The sequence below is a fragment of the Hylobates moloch genome, unplaced genomic scaffold, assembly GCF_009828535.3.
Source record: "Hylobates moloch isolate HMO894 unplaced genomic scaffold, HMol_V3 SCAFFOLD_1, whole genome shotgun sequence".
NCBI classification, from domain to species: Eukaryota; Metazoa; Chordata; class Mammalia; order Primates; family Hylobatidae; genus Hylobates; species Hylobates moloch.
Window position 1 is genome coordinate 202,138,838 of NW_026652276.1, and position 21,206 is coordinate 202,160,043.

The 21,206-nt window shown below is 38.0% G+C and overlaps 1 protein-coding gene and 1 non-coding gene across 3 annotated transcripts in view; one reads left to right on the forward strand and one right to left on the reverse strand.

Moving 5' to 3' along the window:
- CPED1 (cadherin like and PC-esterase domain containing 1) overlaps positions 1-21,206 on the forward strand; it is a 317,314-nt gene that overhangs the window by 200,343 nt on the left and 95,765 nt on the right. The window lies entirely within an intron of this gene.
- Positions 12,091-12,196, reverse strand: LOC116809789 (U6 spliceosomal RNA). Its single transcript, XR_004369974.1, has one exon. It is a non-coding gene; the product is annotated as a U6 spliceosomal RNA (small nuclear RNA).

Sequence of the window (21,206 nt, forward strand, 5' to 3'; positions counted from 1 at the left end):
GAGCCAAGATCACGCCACTGCACTCCAGCCTGGGTGACAGAGTGAGACTGTCTGAAAAAAAAAAAAAAAAAAAAAAAGTCTTTTGTGTGATTCTTTTCTTTCAAAAGGAAGGAAGCAGAACCACAGCTGTATTTTTTAAGTGGATGTGGGAGTTTTGATTTAGCCATTTTTTTTCTACTATTTAAGTGATAGATTCCTCTAATAAAAAGGGGAAAAGAGTGTCTTAAGTTTGCTGAAAAAGCTGAGGGCAAACCAACAGTTTCTGTGAACAGTTACAATAGTAATGTAGTTGAGATTTTTGTTTCATTTCAGATAAATGAGAAATAAAAAATATTGCTACTTTAATTTAACCCTAAAGCTGCTTTTAATTATGTCTGAGCTTCACCACACCTATCAAAACCATATAGTGTTTAATCTTTCTTGCTAAACTTTAGAAGGAACTCATTTTTCCTCTTAATAAATTTTGCATTATATTTCCTACAGAAAATTAGTGAGTGAGTTTTCTATTTCTTCCAACTTTAACAATATTCTAATGCTAAATGACGAGTTAATGGGTGCAGCACACCAACATGGCACATGTATACATATGTAACAAACCTGCACGTTGTGCACATGTACGCTAAAACTTAAAGTATAATAATAATAAAATTAAAAAAGATAATTCTGACTATTTTCTGAGTTATACTCTGTGTACACTTAACAATTGCCTTAATCAAATTCTGGCAATAAAAATAGAGTAAGAACTGGAGGTGAGTGAACAAAAAAATCATTGTAAAATAGATGCAGAAGTGTGCTTAGTTCTCACTGATGGAAAATTAATGAGAAAATAGTAGAATAAATAGGTTACTTTTGCTCTTTAAAACAATTATATTTCTTTAACAAGGTAAACGTGATCAAACCTAGAGAAGGGAACAACATTCAATATTGGATTCAGTATATACTTGAAAGCATAAAAATAATTGTTGCTATGTCTGGAACTATTTAATTACTATGGTTAAATGAAGAGTGAAGCAGACACAGAGATTTCTTTATGAAGAGACTAACTACACTCTTTGCTGTGGTTAAAATCACACACCAGCTTGCAGCAAAACCTTCTAGACGTGGATGCTGTTTATCATAAATGATCTCACAATGGGAGCAAGCAGAAGTATGGCTCAGTACTATCCTATCACCACTCCTGAGACCCAAAGCAGAATCAAATTCTCCAGGTTAATAGCATCAGTTCTGTGTGTGAAGAACAGTATAAAGTTCCTGGAAATTTTTAAGTGGCGCAAACAAATATAAATGTTCACTAGACTGAAATTATAGCAAATGATGTATCTCTATACAGAGATGGCAAAAGATGCAATAAAGAGTCCACTCACTTATTCTTTAGTAAATATACCTATGTATTTCATAAATGGCTGTGACAAATAGCATAGAAAGACATTCATTGTAGAATTATTTTAAAGTATCTATTTTTACCCCAAACAAGTTTAAATTTTAATTCTGAAATCTCTATTAAATCACAGGAGATAGGATAAATAAATGCACAATATACAAAACTTGATGCCTATAAGTCATCAAAAATTGTTGTTTTATTAGTAATAATTAAGGACATAATTTTAAGCTGTGGAATCAATAAGTAATTCTGGAGATTTTAGTATAAAGTGGATGGAGAAAGATAATGTTCAACATGACTACTTTCTGCCTTCGTTCCCCATCTCTACAAAGCACTATAATTCAAGAGTGCAAAACTCAGCTAGCAACTACACTTGGTGAACGCAGGCAAACTTTGCATCTACTGGGCGTTCTTAGGAATGAATTGCTACTGCAGATATGAGTCCAATTATCACAGTCTCCTAATGGATTTTTAGATCCACAGCATGCTGCGGCTAACTGCGATTCTATGCTTAAACAATGCATAAGTCTCATTCCAGTGAGAAGAAAGGAAGCAATGTGCTGGGAAAATTTCAGTGGTCAGGTTGTAATCTGACATGGGCATTTTAAATGTTTTGCAAACAACTAATTAGTCAGATATGATAATGTATTAAAGTATTGAGAGTTACATCCAATAAACTGGATATAACACTATTATAATAATTATATTTTTTTTCCACTGGCCATTCTTCCATAAAGACATTTAAAAAATGGACTAAGAAAAAAGGTATTTCGTTTTATCTGCTTTAATTTGCTTCTCTTCCCAAAATTATTCTATATCCAAGACCTTGTTATTTATACTTTTGAGCAGATAGGGAGACAAATTTGCAAATCTTGTCCATACTTTTATCACAGCCCTTTATTCCTTCTCTGTCTTTGGTAAAATATGTTTCAAATTTTACTTCAACACTTGCAAATTACCTAAACATTGTGTGCATGGGAATTTTTAGAAAGCTGCTTTCTCCATAAATTTAAAATTTTATTAAATAATATTTGAATGTTGTGTGTGGGACACTAGCACTTATCTGTTTTATAAAATGAGTCCTGATAGCTCTATTTGAAATTCCTGATATTTTATGCATCTATGAAAAAGCTGTCCTTGGGCCAATATGATTTTTTAATTTCCTGGTGCCCAGAAAGCTGAACACCAGCATAATACATATTCCTTACAAGATTTCCAACATATAGGACATTATACACACATCTACCAAGATTATCAAAATCAAATATCAAATGTTATAGATACCTGCAGTTTATTGAAGAAAGTCTTTTGTGAGACCATAAAAAATAAAAAAATTATGCATCCTGTAAATTTGCTTTAAATATTTTTATCTTAAATTTTTCTTACATGCTTAGCAGTCTAGTGGTTCTGGTTTCATCAAGCAATCAGTAGCTGGATTTCTTTCTTTTTATTATACTTTAAGTTTTAGGGTACATGTGCACAACGTGCAGGTTTGTTACATATGTATACATGTGCCATGTTGGTGTGCTGCACCCATTAACTCGTCATTTAACATTTGGGGGATTTCTTACCCAATATTTCAAGTTGGTTAAATTTATCTTTTCTAGAGGAGAAAAAAAATTCTTGACCCAGTTTCTCAAGAGGGTCAAAATCCAGGATATTTGTTTAAACATATATCCAATGTGCTGGATCATTGTGCTTCAAAAGAGTCTGCACATTAGTGTGGTCTACTCTGATACTTCCTGCTTCCCTGCAGCATAAGCTATAAACTGGCCAAACCTGGGCCTGCCCCTGGGCTCTGAAGCACATTCATTCATTCTAGATGCAATTTTCTAGGGTACAGTGGGTACCCACAAGAGTATAAAGGTAATCAAAATAGACATGATTTTTCTCTCCTGCTTTTGTGGAGTTTATAATATATTTTATGATCTAGATATTAAATAAGGATCCAAAAATAATATAATAATTACAGATTATGCTAAGTGCTGTAAATGAAAAGAGCAGACTGCTATAATGGACAATGGTAAGGAGCCCAATAGGTCGGTAGGATTGTCAGAGGACATCTCACTGTGAAGGGTGTATTTCAACCAAGAGGAAGCCAGTTTTGAGAAAGGCTGGGGTAAGAAAATCTCAGGTATAGAAAACTGCTGGTTCAAAGGTTTGTGGCAAGAAAGAGCTTAGCATTTTTGAAAACAAAAACGAAACAGAAAGACCAGTGTGGTGGCCGGGCGCGGTGGCTCACGCCTGTAATCCCAGCACTTTGGGAGGCCGAGACGGGCGGATCACGAGGTCAGGAGATCGAGACCATCCTGGCTAACACGGCGAAACCCCGTCTCTACTAAAACTACAAAAAAAAAATTAGCCGGGCGAGGTGGCGGGCGCCTGTAGTCCCAGCTGCGCGGGAGGCTGAGGCAGGAGAATGGCATGAACCCCAGGGGGCGGAGCTTGCAGTGAGCCGAAATCGCGCCACTGCACTCCAGCCTGGGTGAAAGAGCGAGACTCCGTCTCAAAAAAACAACAACAAAAAGAAAGACCAGTGTGGTAAGCATGGTTGAATAAGGGAGAGGGTGATATATGAAGAGGATGGACAGGTAGATGGGGATAGATCACATGCGCTTTGTAGGTGATGGCAGGAGTGTTAGGTTTTGTGTTCATTGCATCTAAAGGCACCTCAGCCTCATAATCTCCAAAATTAAACTTGTGATCTTGTCTGCATCAAGCAGTTCAGCAAGAGCAGTAAACACTCAAGAGCAGTAAACACTCTAGGTCTTTCAAACAGCTTTAACAGAGAAAATTACTTGCAGGTGATAGAAGAGTTGAGAAGCAAAACAAAGTATAGTTTTGCAACTCAGAATTATAAAATCTCTAATAACCAGCAGGGACAAAGAGATGAGCTGACTTTTCAGGCCCTGGTGCCCTCTCACCCCATTTTACAATGTGGCCATAAAGTTGGGAAACATAGACTTTATTTTATTTTACAGATGATGCAACTAGACATTATGTGCCTCTTGATATGATGCAATGAGGAAGTTCACAGGACTTCCTAAATAAATGTAATGTTCATGTTTTGTTAGGCTCATAATTCAAACAAACCAATTGTTTAAAAACATAAACAGTAAGAGCAATTTAAACACTGGATATTTGCTTCTATTAAGTAACTATTAATTTTTTCTAAATTTGATTGGTATTTTAGTTGTATAAAATAGTGTTTGTCTTTTAGAAATATATATCAAAGCATTTATAGATGAAATGATACAATATCTGGTAATGACTTTACAATAACCCAGTGAGAAGAAATCAGGGAGTAGAAGTTTAGATAAAGTAAGATTGACCATATGCTGATAATTGTTGAATATGGATGTTCAATCCAAATTTAGTATTTTTTTATTCTATGGGTACATTGTAGGGGTGTGTGTGTGTGTGTGTGTGTGTGTGTGTGTGTGTATTTTTATATATATATATATATGGAGTACATGAGATGTTTTGATACAGGCATGCAATGTGAAATAAGCACATGATAGAGAATGGGGTATCTGTCCCTTCAAGCATTTATCCTTTGCATAACAAACAACAAAATTACACTCTTTATTTTAAAATGTACTATTCAGTTATTGTTTACTGTAGTCACTCAATCTAAATTTAATCTTTTTGTTTTGTTTGAACTTTTCTACAAATAAAACATTAAAAATAAATACATTTGTGGGAATGAATGACACATCCTAGAGAGAGATTGTGAGGAGAAAAACTGAAAGATTCCAAAACTGAGCCTTGAGGATCATAGCATTTAGTGATGGGGAAAGGGGAGAATCAGAAAAGGAAACTTAAATGGAGGGGTAAGGACAAAGAAAGAAAATCAGGAGAGTGTGGCATTGCAAAGCCAAGAAGGAATGGGAGTAGTGGTAAAATACAGGAATGTAGCTGAGAAATAGAGTTAAGCTGGGGACACAAAAATCCTTCTCATCTCAAGTGTGATTGAGGCTCAGATACGCAATTATGTCATTGGCAAGAAGGTATAAAGAGGAGAGAAGAGAAGACTAGGATCTGAGCTTGGGTGAGGGAGGTAATGCTTCTTGCACATGAGTATTTGACTCTGCCAGGTTTACTACTAAAGAAAATTGAGGCAAAGCCTGGGCAACAGTAACCTTGCCTCCCATTTGTCATCATCCCTTGTCTGATTACCTCAGGAGCTGCTAATTAGCAGAGTAGTTACTATGCCTTATAGCAGGATCTGGGCATTTCTGAGTCCTTCAGACATATTATCAGATAATGGTGTTCCATTCTACCTTTACTTCCAACATCTTCCTTGCTCCAAGGTATCTTTCTTCATTTATGAAGATGAAGGATACTTTGAAGCCAGTATGAAAAAGTCCTGTAAAATCAGTGAAGGTGTATTAATCCTTCACTGTTTTTACACTGCTATAAAGAACTACCTGAAACTGGGTAATCTATGAAAAAAAGAGGTTTAATTGGCTGACAGTTCTGCAGGCTGTATAGGAAACATGGCTGGAAAGCCTAAACGTACTTACAATCATGGCAGAAGGAGAAGGGGAAGCAACACATCTTCACATGGCAACAGGAGAGAGAAAGAGTGAAGGAGGAAGTGCCACACATCAGTTCTCATGAGAACCCACTATCATGAGAACAGCAAGGGGGAAATCCACCCCCATGATACACTCCCCTCCCACCAGGTCACCAGGTCTCTCCCCCAACACTGGGTATTACAATTCAACATGAGATTTGAGTGGGGACACAGAGCCAAACCATATCAGAAGGTTTGTTAGAAAAATTAATTTAACCATGATGCCTCTCAGTTTATGAAAAATAATGAGTTTGCCCATAGTTGATTTTTAAAGTCACCACAATTTTTGGAAAAGAAATGACAGTGGTTCTAGCCATATTCTTAATCTACTTTCTTATGAGGTTTTATATATATATATATATATATATAAATATATAAAATTCATATTTATTGCCTACTTTATCATCTTAACTCTGCATCCATTTAGGAAATAGATACAAAGATTTACTTATTCATTCCACAGATATAAATACTTGCAGCAAGTATTTCCTGAGTGCCTACTGAGCATCAGGTACTATTATAGACACGAGGCAACAACAGTGAACAAGAACTAGGCAGCAAACAAAAAGAGACAAAAATCCTTACTTTTGTGAAATTTACATTAGGGTTGAAGAAACAGTTCAAGACTTTTAACAAGTAAATATACAATAGGCCACATAATGATAAGTGCTCTGAAGAAAAATTAAACAAGATAAAAAGTCAGAGAATGAGAAGGGACACTATTGTAATAGTGATGAGAGAAGCCCATTTGATGAGGTGACATTTGTGTGGAGACCTGAATGAAGTGAGAAGGGAAGCCTTTCAGCTATCTGGTACAGGCACATCCTAAGCAGAACAACAGTGAGTGCAAAAGCCCTGGGGTGTGCACATGCTGGTGATTTGAGAAACAGTGAGTAGAGGGGGCATTGTGACTCTGGCAAATAGTGAGGTAGAGAGTAGAGAGAAAAAAAATGAGATGGGTGCATAGACGTTGGGCAATGGAGGCAGATCATGAAACACCTTTCAGACTATGCTAAAGACTAGATTTTAAGCCAGGCGCGGTGGCTCATGCTTGTAATCCCAGCACTTTGGGAGGCCGAAGCGGGCGGATCACGAGGTCAGGAGTTCCAGACCAGCCTGGCCAATATGGTGAAACTCTGTCTCTAGTAAAAATACAAAAATTAGCTGTGCATGGTGGCACGCGTCTGCAGTCCCAGCTACTCGGGAAGCTGAGACAGAAGAATCACTTGAACCGGGGGGGGAGGTTGCAGTGAGCCAAGATCGCGACACTGTACTCCAGCCTGGCGACAGAGCAAGACTCTGTCTCAAAAAAAAAAAAAAAAAGAGAGACTAGATTTTATTGGACAGGGGTCAGAGGGATAGGGTGATTTTGAGAACAGGCATGGCATAATCCGATTTAGTTTTTAAAAAGATATGTCTGTATATTTTAAACTAGATAAGACCAAGATTTTCTCATTTCCAGACCTGTATGTTCCAGACATTAAACTGCCCCTAATCCCAAAAATTATTTTCAGGAAATGATTTCAATTCTAACTTTAGTAAAATTAGAGAGGCAATGTTTTCCTAGACTCAGGAAAACTAGAAAATAAAGAAAGAAAGAAGTAATTTTTAAGAAAATACTTTTATCTACTTTTATTTTCCAGCATCGGAGAAATATATATCCTTTTTTGACCGTCAAAAACTTCTCTTTCAAATAGTACAGTCTCTCAAAGTCTGAAGAAATGAAAGCAGCTCTGGATTAGTCTACCACATTTAGCAAACATATAAAATCTGAAACCTGAATGTGATGACAGGATTTTATTAAATCCTAGTGAAGTCATCTAAGTTAAGTTACAAATTATTTTACAAAAGTCACACACATACAAATCAGATTTTCCCCATCCCAGAGTCAGTGCTGAGTTTTAAAGCTTGTCTGGCCAGTCTTGGCTGTTATAGTATTGTTCCTTTAGCCTATAAATGCCAAGGTTACTTGGAGGTAAAGGCCATGTGGTTATAGCAAAATAGAGAATTAATGGAATGAGGAAAATGTTCCAAAATATTAGAGGATAGGTGCTTGGGGGAAGAAAATAAAAGAACTGTTTGATTCATGCTTTTTGCCACCTTTTAGAATATAAACCGCAATCCAAACTCTTCAAAAAACACCGAGCATAGAAAAAGACACCGTTTTTAGAGTTTAACAAATAGTTTGCAGATTTATAGGGAGATTCATGCCCTGGTGAGCAAAGGATACCATAAGCCTACACCCTGCAGTCTGCAATTAAGAATGTTAGAGGAGACTTTTTGGAGGAAGTGACATCTGAGATGATTTTGAAGGACCAGCACAAGGCAGGCTGAGGAGAAGAATATTATTTTTGCTAGGGAGGCCTTTGAATTGAAACTTGGGGTTCTTTCTATGGCCGTTGAAATAAAAATGCAACAGTACAATTATGTACAATCTGTGTCCGTTTTTTATTCTCTCCATCAGTTCTCCAGATCCTTCTAGGGTGGTGGAATGCCTGTGGCTTTCGGACTAGTGTGGCAAAACGGAAAAGTTCTAATTCACTCAAATTTGGGTGGTTATTGGTTGCATGCCTCTGTGGTTATTTTTTGTAGTTTTGGGTCCAAAACTCTGAGAGGTATATCAGTTTCAGACCTTGATCAAAATTTATTTTTAATTGGTGAGCTCATCACAGAAATTGAGAAAGATGGTAGAAAGAAAAAAAGGAAATGCTATTATTTAAATAATTCAGTTTTTAAACTTTCCTTCAACATTATTTCCCTGGCTTAGCAACAAGCTGGCACTACAGTTAGGTCCACAATAAATATTTCATTTTAATCAGTGTTGTTTGATCTCTTGCCTAGATGGCAGCAAACCAAAACACTTCCTTGACAATAAGTGATGTAAGTAGACCTTACAAATACATTGAAAATATCTTGCGCAGTTATCCCATTTCTGGCATTATGAGTAAATTAGAGACCCAGAAGCAGAAAGTAATGAAATTGGAGAGGTGAAATCTGTGAAGCTTTGCCATTATATTTGAATCTGCAACTATTAACTACCATGTCCACTGGCCATTTCCTAAATATAATTGGCTCTTTCTTGGGTCATCTTATTCTTTCACCGTTTCCCCTCATCCTTTCCTACAAGTCATGTATGCATATAGAGTTCGAGTATCCCTAATCTGAAAATCCAAAATCTGAACTGCTACAAAATTCAAAACTTTTTGAGTACTGACATGAGGTTCAAAAGAATGGTCACTGGAGCGTTTTGGATTTCAGATTCTTGGATTAGGGCTACTCAACTGATAAATATTTACTGCAGATATTCCGAAATCTAAAAACATCTGAAGTCCAAAACACTTCTGGTTCCAAATATTTTGGAAGAAATATACAACCTATAAGATGGATGATATGCATGAGTGTACATGCTGCTTTGGGTCTGTGCTCTCTAGAATCAATCAGGACATCCCTCAAGTACCAGAGCTAACCTTAAGTTATTCTTTGTACCTGACACATAGGTTAATATGGTGAACAAAATGTTTGGCACATTATGTTTAAACTTGAATAACTGCAGGTCAGGCTTTGAGGGGTAAAGCAGACCAATAGTTATTTGAAAGGATAGAGAAAATTTCTGGGAAAACTATCTTTTATTCATTTCCTCACTTGAATACAAAACATATACTGTAAAATAAATAATATTCACACCCGATGACAAAGAGAAGACTCTTATATTAAAATTTTAAGACAGACAAAATAGATATGATTTTTATGTTTTCTGTTGAGGAGAAGCAGAGCACTTCCCCACTGACTTTCTGACAATTTGTCATCAGGCTCAACCACGTATTTTCTGGGAACTTGATCAAGTAAAATCATTCTGGGACACCAAAGTGCTTTCAAAACCTAGATCAGGTTTCCTTTTGGATCGGGGATCTGACCAAGAGCATATAGAACTCTTAAGATGGATTAACTTTTACTCTGTTCTTCTGATCTGTTTCATTTATCATGTAATAAGTTGACAAAGGGACTGAAATACGCAGAGACATGGAATTTTGGGGTTACCCAGATAAACCTCCACTGACTCAGTCAAATTTGTGGTTTATATTTTAGCCATTGCTATGGTTAATTTCTATTTGTTTTTACAATGCATATGAACAAATGTTTGATGAAAAAATTAAAAGAGAAGAAACCAAAAGTGAAATGTGAGCGCTGTTAGACTGGCCAACATTTATTAAAGATACCAAGCTAAATGATGGAAAATTTGAACAATCTGGGTTACTTTAGTTGAAAAAATAAACCATTTATAGTACCCTAATACCTTTTAGGCTTGTTTGATAGATTTAAAAGTTTTGCTTTCTTTTGTGTCAAAGTTCCTATTGGGTCACTTCAACTAATAAAATCAAAATCACATTAATTCAATTTCTTCTTTAATTGCTTCTTCTCATGGATCACCTGAAATTCCAGCAATGGCGTGGTATTCTCCAAGATTCTAAAGAGTGGGCCAGAAGCAAACGAAGGGCAGAGGAAAAGTAGGAAAATAGAGAGAAGTTGCCATTTCTGAGCAACTACTATGTGTTAGTAGGTGCATAGCCTTTCAATAACCCCACTATGTAAGTGTTGTTAACTCTACAGAGGAGGAACTTGAAGTTTTAAAAGGCTAGTAACTTGCCCAGGGTTAGTGGTAGTTAAGATTTAATCCTATTTCTGATTTATGTTAAATTTCTACTACTTTATATCTCCTGTAAAACTCAGGTGTAAGATTAAGACATGCCTGATAGAAAATCTCAGAAATAAATCAGAAGTATTTTCTTATATGTATATAATGAAGTAAGAGTTAGAAATTAGCATCTGTGGACTTCATTTATCTGTACAGTCATGGCCTCTATTAACATGGATGAGCAAGCACTCTCTCTCTCTCTCTCTCTCTCTCTCTCTCTCTATATATATATATATATATATATATATATATACAGAATCTTGCTCTGTTGCCCAGGCTGTAGTGCAGTGGTCTATCTCGGCTTACTGCAACCTCTGCCTCCCAGGTTCAAGCAATTCTCCTGCCTCAGCCTCCCAAGTAGCTGGGACTACAGGTGCCTGCCACCATGCCCAGCTAATTTTTGTATTTATTTTAGTACAGACAGGGTTTCACCATGTTGGCCAGGCTGGTCTTGAACTCCTGACCTCAAGTGATCCACCTGCCTTGGCCTCCCAAAGTGCTGGGATTACTAGCACGAGCCACTGTACCCGGCCTATGATATATTTTGAAATGATAGCAGTAAAAAGTGTTCATGGCACTACCTGGATAATGCTGATTAAATATAATTTAATTAAAATGGACCAAAGTGGGCCGGGCGCGGTGGCTCACGCTTGTAATCCCAGCACTTTGGGAGGCCGAGGCGGGCGGATCACGAGGTCAGGAGATCGAGACCACAGTGAAACCCCGTCTCTATTAAAATAAAAAAAATTAGCCGGGCGTGGTGGCGGGCGCCTGTAGTCCCAGCTACTCGGAGAGGCTGAGGCAGGAGAATGGCGTGAACCTGGGAGGCGGAGCTTGCAGTGAGCCGAGATTGCGCCACTGCACTCCAGCCTGGGTGACAGAGCGAGACTCCGTCTCAAAAAAAAAAAAAAAAAAAAATGGACCAAAGTATAGATTTATTTTACCATTTTTTCAGGTGATTGAAGCAGAGCATATATGATCTCCACATATCAAGACTGTAACTGATGATTATTTCATTTACCAGCTGTATGGTTTGGGGTTTTGGTTTTTCTGTTAAATCTGTCAAGCTTTTAAGCTCAGTATGTCTCATTGTTTATTTAAAAATGTAATATGATGTGAAGGATAGAAATGAATTCAAGTGTGTGTATTGGCACTTTCTAATGTCTCATAAAATAAGTTTTTAATTTTTATAAATTCATTAGAGAGAACTAAAATGATCTGTTTTTAAAAACATCCCTTTCTCTCATTAGTTGTTTGTTTTTTGTTTTTCTGTTTTGAGACAGGGTCTCACTCCATTACCCAGGATGGAGTGCAGTGGTGCTTTCACCATTCACTGCAGCCTTGGCCTTCAGAGCTCAGGTGATCCTCTTGCCTCAGTTTCCTGAGAAGCTGGGACTACAGGCTTGTTCCACTACGCCAGGCTAAAGTTTCTGTTTTAAAAATATGGAATTCTTCATGAATTTGCATGTCATCCCTACACAGGGGCCATGTAATCTTCTCTGTATCATTCCAATTTTAGTATATGTGTTGGTGAAGCGAGCACCATTAGTTTTTAATATTATGATTTTCTTGCTTAGTATACTACAATGTATAAAGTACCATACTAAAGTCTCCTGTTTTATTTGTCCATTAATTCTTTCAAAATAGGAGATACAAATAGAAACATGTAAGACCCCAGACTTTTAATAGACATGATGAAATATCTACACAGATATCTATATTGTGTATCTATATTAACCCAGGAAATCTTTGTGTAGAGTTAACAGCTTGATTTTGAAGAAACATAAGCTAGTTTAAAAATATTTTTGCTTTATTCTTTCCATAGTTTAATTACTATCATTTTAAATCACCTTTCATTATATGAAAACACATATTGAAACAAAGAACTGCTCATTTTCTAGTGATTACAGATACATCAACATAATGTTGATAATTCCAGCAAAAATTTAATTTTAGAAATCTGATCATTTTAAGTCAAAGGAGAAGTACATCTAACACACTTATGCTAGGTTGAGAATATGAAGTACTGCTTTAAATGTTTGCTATGGAACCAAATGTAGAAAAGTTTAGACGAGTCATGGACCGATCATTACTAAATTCACCTCAAGGATGTTTTCACTCTTCTCTACTTGGTAATAACCACTAAGGGAACAGGGAAATTTACACACATATCTAAGAAATGTGAAGGACTTCCAGACAGATATGCATTTTGAAGAAAACATTTATCTTCAGTGTAAAAAAATTCGATAAATATAAGTTAATTTTTCTTTCAAAAACACAACTTGCTACTTATCGCCGGTATCTCGACTTCTAACAAAACCTCAAGCTTGGTTGGTGTTTGGTCTGAATGTGTGTTCCTATGAGTGTGCTGTAAATTGGCCTTGGAGAAATAGGGGTTTTCTTGAATCCAGGAAGCCTTGCTGTGTTGTTTGGCTGTTAGTTGGTGCCTTGACTATAACACATAAAGGGACTATGTGGCTTAGGTTGCCGCTTTCCTAGAAGGCGGGGGGAGATGGTGTTCAGTGGGTCTGCTGCTTGAGTAGGCCAAAGAAAACCTTGTTGTAAGTAGCGCCTCAGGGTGGAATACATTCTTTGCCAAGCATGTCATTCAGTTTTCAGGAATAATTTAGCTGCTTTGGGATGTGGAGAGCAGGAAGGAATTTTGCTATTGGCTGCTGGAATAGTCCTGGTGAATAAAATGGTGGGGAGAAGATTGCTGAGAACAATCTGTTGCTGGGAGCTGGGGGGAGTTGAAACTTCAGTCTGCTCAGTTGGCACTAGCTGTATGCAGTCTGTTATGGGCCCTCTGAGAAAGCTACCTGCAGGCTGCTACTCAGTAAGCAAACAGCCTCCATTGTACCTTCTGACTGCTCGCAACTGTCAGGCAAATGCTTAATCAGCAGCTTTTGAAAAAGAGCGTGATTAATAAACCCATAAAACGCTCTTCTCTGATTAAAGCAGCAACTGTGTGGCAAAATCTATTAGAGCTTAGTTAGAGACCATTATAGTAGAGAAAATAATTTATTAAAGGGCAGATTTGTAGGCACTCTAGGAAAACAGATTTGGCTGGACTTAGTCCTGTCTCCCAGCTGTGAGAATTAAATAGGAGTGTGGGGACATGTGAAATTTAGTGCAGGACATAGTTATAAGACAGCAGGGAAAATGCTATGACTGAAAGGCAGCAGCTCTCTATGAAACGCACATTGATTTTCAAAGGCTGAAGAGTGTTTCTTCAGTTCCCCGTGCTACTGTACGCTGACAGAGAATAGATGAGACCGAATTTTAGATCACACTAAAGTTTCTTTTCTTTCAGCTTTATTTTTAAACCTTTTCCCACAAGTCTAGCTCATTAGAGCAAGAGAACTTTAATGAGATAATGGGCACAAAGTCAATCTGGAAAGTTAAAAAACACCATTTGGTTGTCATTACTGGACTGAACTCAATTTTCGTTTTGTGTATGTTTATTAAAGTTAAGGATATCAAATATAAATGTTGATCAATGTTTGCTTCTCCAGAATTGCACACTAAAATAATGCACTTTCATAAAGTAGCTAATCCACAAGTTTCCAGTTCGTAGAGCTTTGTTTTTACTTTAGTTATTCCTTAAAAATAATCTTTTTTTTTTTTTTCCTAGAGAGTACTCAATAAGTCCTGGTACTATTAAGAGAGCCTTCCTAAAGTAGGTTTTAAAAGTAATAGCAAATTAGTGCCTTGACTCTCATTTTAAAATGTATTACTTTATGCTCATTTACTTACTGCTTTACTCTATAAATGTTTGTTGATCACGAGCAATACATGAGATCACATGAAAGTACTGCCAGGGATTAAAAAATAACAACAGTACCACTAATACCTTTACTATGACTGCTGCTATGGATAACACCGAATTACTTACGAAGGGCAAACTATACATCAAGCACTGTTCTCAGCACTTTACAGAAACTCATTTATTCCCCACAACAACCTTTAGAAGTAAGTCCTATGATTATCCTTCTTTTCATACTTGAGGAAACTAAGGCACAGGGAGGTTAAGTAATGCCCCATGTTAAACAGCTAGTAATGGGCAAAGCTAGGATTTGATTTAGGCAGAATAATTGCTACAGTTGAGTGTGTGTATATGGGTGTGTTATGTGTGTGTGTGTGTGTGTACGCGTGCACGCGCGTATGTGCTTAATAGAGGTAACAGTAGAAGAATGCTTAGAAAAATGCTGAGGGCAGAGGCTGTAGAATTCTAGCTATTGAGAGAGCCGTGGAACTGACTTGAACCATGAACTTTGAGTAGGAGCTGGATGTGCAGAGATAGAAGCTGAGCCTGGCAGCACAAGAGTAGCAAAGCAAGCTGTCCAAATTGCCTCATCTGTGGAGTATACAAATTTGATTATGGATGATAAGGCCAAGCTAGTAGATGAAACCAAATTGTAAACCAAAGAATCAGGCTAGTAAGTGTGGCTTTTGTTTAATGCCAGTGGTAAATCATTGATTTTTTTTTTTAAATATTGGGGAGATACGTTCAGAAATGTGTTTCAAAGTTTCAGTCTAATAACAATGTGTGGTTAGATTGCAATAGAGAAAGACTGACATGTGTTTAGAATAAGATTTCAATAAAAAGTCAGAAAATAGTGTTGGGGGTAGCAGTTATTACACAAAAGACAAGGGGGTGTCAGCAGAGTTTTTTGGTTTATTGTTTAGGAAAAAAATCACTCAGTACCTTATACCTTGGCATTTATAAACTAGACAATCTCAAAAAATGTTATTGAACCAAACTGACAAAATAAGAAGGCTTCTTTATTCAAATACAAGCTTCTGAGTGTCATGAGCCCACATCTTTTTTGATGCCTTTTTATAGCTTCTTAGATAAAAGCTCATTTTTGATGGTTATGTTCGGTATGGTTTCTTGTGCACATGCTATGCTTCTGTGTGAAAGATGAGTAAATCAGATCCATTTTCATTGCAGTTTTCCTCAGATGGCAAGTGTGAGTGGAGCAAACACACTTTTGCCTGATTGGAAGCACCTGCAGTTTATTTGCCTTGGTGTTGTTCCCTATTTTTTTGCCCGGACTCATACTTTACAGAGTGCTGCCCAATCCTGCTTATTTTCCTCTCACTGTAACTTTCATATCAGCTGCCACTGGGGTTGTCTTCTTACTACTCTCTGAAATTCACTACACCAGAGGCTTCTCTGCAGCTCATGTGGAATGCAGCTAACTCAAAGCCCTTCATGTAGCTGTAGATTCAGGTGGTTACAAGATACCACGTGCTGGCATAATGATTTCACAAATATGGCATGACTTATCAAAGCATGTGATTTTATTTTAAGTTTTATTCCTATTGGTAACTGAATACACTGTCTCTATCGGTTATTTCTGAGCCTGTTGCATGGACCTTCAAATCTGGGAAGATTCCTCTGAAGCAAATGTGATAGTAGTAGGGATTTTGACTTCTGCTTTTTTCCCCTGCCCACCGAGGAGTGGTATTTTAGGTCATGAGAAACAGTGATGATGCCTTTGGCAAATTAGATTCAATGCCAGGGAATAACTCTACAGTCTAAGTGCCCAAAACTATTGAAATTCACAGAAATGACATCCTAATGATTGCTTTGAAATAGGAATTACAAGTGCACTTTAGCATTTGTAATTGGGGAGCTAAGAAGAACATAACAAGGGGTCTTAGACCATCTGTAGAAGCACAGCATTACCAAGTGTGGTTCTCTATGATTTATAGGCTGAAGTAGTGAATGGACAGTAAGAACAGTCCACACATGGGGTATAATAATGAGTAAGAGTGTGAACACCTTGGAGAATAAGATTCAACTCACTGGCTTTCCCAACCATAATAATTCAGTCAACAATGTTGAAAATGTTTTCATTGGGTATATGGTCTTTCTGTGTGCTATAGAAAAAATATAAATGTAGGGCTGAGTGTGGTGGTTCACACCTATAATCCCAGCACTTTGGGAGGCAGAGGTGGGCGGGTTGTGAGGTCAAGAGATCTAGACCATCCTGGCCAGCAGGGTGAAACCCGTCTCTACTAAGAATACAAAAATTAGCTGGGTGTGGTGGTGCACACCTGTGGTCCCAGCTACTCGGGAGGCTGAGGTGAGAGAATCGCTTGAACCCGGGAGTGGAGGTTGCAGTGATCTGAGATCATGCCACTGCACTCCAGCCTGGCAACAGAGTGAGACTCCATCTCAAAAAAAAAAAGAAAGAAAGAAAGAAAAGAAAATACAACTATAGAAAAAAGTTTCTATTTTCTAAGGCAGTGTCAGCCAATGGAAAGATAATGTGAACCACATACGTAATTTTAAATTTTCCTGTAGCCACAGTTTTTAAAAATAAAGAGGGGAAGTTAATTTAAATAATATGTTATTGGACCAAATATATCCAAAATATTTTGTTTCAATATATAATCAATATCAAAATTACTAGTGAGAGAGTTCACATTCTTTTTTTATATTGTCTTCTGAATCTGGTGTGTATTTTACACTTACAGTGCATCTCATCTGAGACTGGCTGTGTTTCAAGTGCTCGGTAGGTTACATGTGGCTCATTACTACCATATTGGGCAGCACAATTCTGGGTATTTAAAAAGCCAGCTGGTATAAAAGGTTTTATATGATGACAAACGTGCATACATGTAAGATTTTTGTAACATTATCATATTCATCATTTAATGAATCAATTAGGGCAATGTTTCCAAGAGTGTGGCCTGAGAAACATCACTTTTCCTATAAGGTATTATGTAAAAAGTGGTGTGCAAGGATATAAAATCAGAAAATTCTGGGTTAAAGAAATTTTCTTCAGCCTCTCTGCTGGTGAAAACCTCAGGTGTGTCAATGCATACTGTGGATTTCCAAGAGGAGAATGTGTATACATTTCCTATTCTTAATTTGTTGTGAAATTGTTTTTTCACAGAGCATCTCTTGGGCCTAGTGTTACAAGGAATATACTGCGGAAAATGCTGATTTAAGCCTCAAATAAGTGATACAGGAATTTGAAAATTGGAAAAAGGCAAAATGGAGAGGTTCTGGGAGCCTTTTTGGGAATGTGGGCGTACCTTCAGTTAATTCTTCTCAAGTGTGTACAGCAGAACTTATTACAATATTTGGCTTACTCTGTACTTGGCTGTCTCCCCACAAATTTTAAAGTTTTTTAAAAAAGAAAGAGTCTTACATTTTTATCCCACATTGGACCAGGCACAATTATCAGCAAATATTTGTTGAATTGAATGAAACAGAAAGTTCGATACAGACCAGTGCAAAGTGGGGAACCTAAAGAGAAACAAACTTCTCTAGCCCAAGAAGAGAAACAAATCACACCAAGAAGTTAAGGTCAATGAGGAAATGACAATGAGAGCAATAGTGTCATTGTAGCAGCAAAGGGTCTCTCAGACATTCAACCTCAGAGTCATTCACAGGAGAATATCCACATTAAAGGCAAATCAAAAGAGGAGGGAGCAGTGAAGAGGTTAGATAGGGCAAGGCAGAGAATCACGTGTTGAAAGCTAATAAAAACCTCCCTTCAATGTAACCTGTGGGTGTTTCTGCCTTTAATAGAGCAATCTCTAGGTTTTTGAGAAAATCAGATCTGAGATACAAGGTAGGAGGAGGTGCACATCAGATGGGAAGGTCAAGAACCAGAGCTTAGAGAACAAACTCTAGAAAATGTACTTTTCTATCGAGATACCCCAAGAAAGACAAAGTTATGGAAATAAATTATTATCAAGACCAGCCTGGTCAACATGGTAACACCCCGCTCTACCAAAAATAAAAAAACTAGCCTGGCTTGGTGGCACACACCTATAATTGCAGCTACTTGCGAGGCTGAGGCAGGAGGATTGCTTGGACCTAGGAGGTGGATGTAGCAGTGAGATGAGATCACGCCACTGCACTCCAGCCTGGGCAACAGGGTGTGTGAGATGTCATCAAGAAAGAAAGAGAAAGAGAGAAAGAGGGAGAGAGAGGGAGAGTGAGAGACAGAGAGAAGGAAAGAAAGAGAAAGAAAGGGAAGGAAGGAAGGAAGGAAGGAAGGAAGGAAGGAAGGAAGGAAGGAAAATTTAGAGAGGAATGCCCAGAAAATTGACTTCTTTGCAGCTTTTTGTTGCTTTTCTCACACCTAGATAGGGAAAATTAGCTCATACCTCTACCTGGTAAGCCCTCTAGGAATCTAATTTCTGAATGCAGTTATAAATACAGCCCTTCACAGAGGAAGACAGAAAGGAGAAGGTAAAGCAATCTCATTTTCATCTTCCGTCCTCCTCTCCTCTACACCTAATCTGCAGTTTATATTTTTTCTTATCTGACAAATCCTCCTTTTAGAAGTAGACTTCCACCTTAGACTGAACACAAAAGAAGAGAAAGATTTCCTCCATTTCCTCCATATTCCATTACTGACAGCAATTTTTTAATGTTAGATAAAACAGAAATACGGAACAAAATTGAGTATGCTAATGAAAGTTGGGTATAGTATAGCAAAATTAATCCTGCAGCCATAATTGTAGTGAAAGACCATTCCCAGAACTTCTGGATACAATTCAGAGAATAATTTTTCCTATTCTAGACTTAGACATCAAAAAGAAAAGGCAATTTTCTTAATTCTACTCTCAGAAAGCATCTCCAGAACATTACCTCTGACCTGGCTTCCAAACACCAGACATACTCTTTCAGCTTGTCCTTCCAAAGTTTTGGCCACCCAAAGAATGCACCAGGCTGAAGATCAAAGAACTCTGCTGGTTTACACTTGGCTGCTGGGACAGCTCGGTGTTGTGCCTCTGCTGGAATTAGCACTGTCTTCATCAGAAGAGTCAGCCACAAGAATACGGCAACCAGTCATCGGAGACAGGAGGAAGTGGAGAGGATAGCCTCAGTGCAGTGTAAAAGCTACGCTCCCTGCTTCCCAATGGGAGAAATGGTTGCCATAAGAGGATTTAAGCCTGGGAGAGCCGTGGGCATCTTTTGGAGGTAGTCTTCTATCTAGAAATTGTGATCACCATTAGGTCATGATCACAAGACAGTTGTTTCAAGAAAAAAAATACTTTTCTATAGATTTTTTCTATGGTTGGGCTCCAGAATTTTAAAAACACATTCTGACTTATTATCTCAGTTGACCCTCCCAGTAAATGAAGCAAGATTGGGAGTCACTAGACTGATGGAAACTTTAGGACAGAGAGTATCCTGTTTCTCTTGTATCTGCCATCCCTAACACAGCACCTTGCAGTAGTGAGCAGTCTGTAAGTATTTGTTGAGTAAATTAATAGATACCCATTTTGCAAGTGGTGAGCCTGATTGGGAAATAATTAACAATTATGCCAAAAATAGGAAAGATGTTAAGTAGCTGAGTCAATGCTATAATCCAGGTCTTCTGATTCATTTTCCAAAGAGCCTCTAGGAAGGCTTATGGACCCAGTGAGTTTTCAAAACAGGTGGTGGTTCACCAAGTGCCTTTTTTTCTAGAATTATTCCCTCCTTCTGGCTTAGGCTCTTACTAATTTCTGAAGCCAGTTGTTCCTATTTTAAGACCCACTGACTCGCAGCCCATGATAAATAAATATGACACACCTGTCTCACCACCCGAGGACATGATACATCCTTTCCAAATCTTTTCCACTCTTCTCACGCTTTCATCCCTGTGCCCTAAGTCTCAACAGATTGTTAAGAAGATCAAAGTCAGCTGGTTTAAACCTACATCTCCAAATCCTTCTATACCTTCACAGATCCCTTCTCTAAGAGGGAGCTGTCTGTTCTCTCAGAGGCTAATCCCTCCACTTTCCTCAGACCTATTACCTCCTTTCTCCTGGGAGCCTGGGTCCACCAATTAATTATTCTTCGAACTTATCCCTTCTACTGCCTCCTTCTTCTCTGTCAGCAAACATACAAATCACCCCCATGTTAAAAAATGATATTTATCTTTGTGACTCTTGGTCATGTCTTACCATCTTTCCCTTTCCTTCTCTGTCAACAGATAGACCAGTCAGCGTGGCTTCCACTCTGACAACAGACCATTCTATATCATCTCAAATGCCACGGTGGCTCCCTAATTGCCCCTGTGGGCCTTTTCCTTAGTTAAGATGCCAATTGCTCTCAGTGTAGTTGAGCAGCAAGGCCATCACCCTCTGTCTCCCTCCTGTGCTGTTTCTGACTTCATGGTGCTGAGGAAACTCTGAATTTTCTGTCTGAGGGAAACAGGGCCACTGAAATTGTTAACAAGTGTATAATAACAGGAGGAATTCTGACTAAGTGTCATGGAGGGAAAGGGTAACTGTATTAAATGAGTAGATTATGAGGCTGTGTTTTGTTTTGGTATCCAAGAGCAGAGGAATAGAAGAAGAATAAAGAAAGAAAAAGGATGGGAAGCTGCTTGTCAGTTGCGTGTCACATGGCAGGGTTGGCTCTAGGTCTTGGGGCTGTCCACGCAAAGGGCCAAAAGAGGCAAGACACCCACTTCTCCACTATAGCGCTTGCATTTGCACCTGCTCTCAGTGAGGGTTCCCAATCCTCGTTTTCAGGGAAGTGAGGAGGAGAAGCTCAGAAAGGAGAGATCCACCCGAGTCTGTATTTC